This window comes from Microtus oregoni, unplaced genomic scaffold, assembly GCF_018167655.1.
Source record: "Microtus oregoni isolate MIOR12 unplaced genomic scaffold, Mior012 000016F_ref0000370, whole genome shotgun sequence".
NCBI classification, from domain to species: domain Eukaryota; kingdom Metazoa; phylum Chordata; class Mammalia; order Rodentia; family Cricetidae; genus Microtus; species Microtus oregoni.
The window spans coordinates 17,731,426-17,733,613 of record NW_024543075.1 but is presented as its reverse complement, the minus strand read 5'-3'; positions in this window follow the sequence as shown (position 1 = coordinate 17,733,613).

Below are 2,188 nucleotides of genomic sequence, written 5' to 3'. Positions count from 1 at the left end.
GGCACAACAACACTGTATGAAAATGAAAAAGCATCCCACCCAATGATGCACTGCTCAGAATGTGTCCCCCACTCTTTTTCCTTTTATGTGTACAGGTGTTGTGCTGTGTGTGTGTGTTCCACCTGTGTGTCTGCTGCCTGTGGAGGCCAGAAGGGGACTGCCAATCCCCTAGAGCGTGGTCTTCAACATTACTAATATTGTGCCCCTTTAATACAGTTCCTCATGTTGTGGTGACCCCCAACCATAAAATTATTTTCATTGCTACTTCATAAAGTTGCTACTGTTATGAATTATAATGCAAATATCTGTTTTCTGATGGTCCTAGGTGACCCTTGTAAAAGGGTCATTTGACTCCCAAAGGGTCACAACCAACAGGTTGTGAACAACTGTCCTACAGAGCCAGAGTTACAGATGGCTGGGGGCCTCCATGCGGTTGCTGGGAATTGAACTCAGGTCCTCTGGAAGATCAGCCAGTGCTCTTAACCTCTGAGCCCTTTTCTCTCTCTCTCTTTTTTTTTAAAGACTTCATTTATTATGCATACAGTATCCTGGCTGCATGTATGCCTGCAGGCCAGAAGAGGGCACTAGATCTCATTGCAGATTTTTGTGAGCCACCATGTGGTTGCTGGAAATTGAACTCAGGACTTCTGGAAGAGCAATCAGTGCTCTTACCCTCTGAGCCATCTCTCCAGCCCTTGTTTTGTTTTTCAAAATAGGGGTTTTCTGTGTAGCCCTGGCTGTCTTAGATGCTCCATAGACCAGGCTGGCCTTGAACTCAGAGACTGGTCAAGGTGTGTGCCACCACCACCTGGCTTGGATCATGTTTTTATTACAGAAAAAAAAATTAACTAAGATGCCCACCAGTAACCTCTGGGTTCAGAAGTCTAATACCACCATCCAAACTACACCTTATCTTCTTAGTCAGCAAAGCAAATAGCTCCTGATCCTCCTGCCTCCGACTCACAGGGCTAGGATTACAGGTATGAGCCACACACAGGCATCACACCCTCTTTGGCCTGCCTGGAACAGACAGGAAACAGCCGCGCCATTTCCTGTCATCTGCCTGGCTCTAAGGCTCGTGGAGAACAGTGAATGGGAAAGGTGGTTTCTGTGCTGAATCACACACCTGAGCTATAGACTCACTGGAACAAACAATTACCATGCTGGCAAGTGAGGGGTGGGAACTCAGGAAGGCCAGAGTAAAAAAAAAAACAAAAAACAAAACAAAAAAAAAAAAACTCTTTGGGGGGCCGCCATCCAGCTCCCAAATAAATACATGGAGATTTATTCTTCTGAATGCTTGGTCTTGGCTTCCTTGTTTCTAGCCAGCTTTGCTGACTTAAATTATCCCATTTCTCTTTAACTTTTTGCCTCTGGGCTCTTTTACCTTTCTTCATTCTGTACATCTTTCTTCCTACTTACTCCAAGGCTATGTGGCTAGCCCCTGGCGTCCTCACCTCCTTCTTTTCCTCCTCCTCGCTCTTCCCTAGGTTTTTCCTATTTATTCTCTCTGACTGCCAGCCCCACCTATTTCTCTCCTGCCTCGCTATTGACCGGTCAGCTCTTTATTAGACCAATCAGGTGTTTTAAGACAGGCAAAGCAACATAGCTTTACAGAGTTAAACAAATGCAGCATAAAAGAACACAGCACATCTTTGCATTAAACAAATGTTCCACTGCAGAAATGAACGCAGCACATCTTCAACCAGTGTCCCTCACCCTAAGTCCCTGACAGCTGGAGAAAGGGCTCCCAGGGTAAGCTGTTCTCTTTCAGTCTTCTGCACCGTGTTCAGCCTCACCACAGGCCCACGGCAACCGTGGGCTGAGACCTCAAAAACTGACACAAGAGCCGGGCGGTGGTGGCTCACGCCTTTAATCCCAGCACTCGGGAGGCAGAGGCAGGCGAATCTCTGTGAGTTCGAGGCCAGCCTGGTCTACAAGAGCTAGTTCCAGGACAGGAACCAAAAGCTACGGAGAAACCCTGTCTCGAAAAAAAAAAAAAAAAAAAAAAACTGACACAAGAGACATCTTTCCTTAAGGCTGGGCGGGGGAAGGAGGGACAGGGAAAAGAGACAGTGTCTGGGGCCAGGCTTGGGGAACTGGGGCTGGTAATGTGGTAAAAAAAAAAAAAAGAAAAGAAAAAAGAAAAAAAAAAGTAGGCTGAAGTCAAACGGGGGAGCTTCCCAAA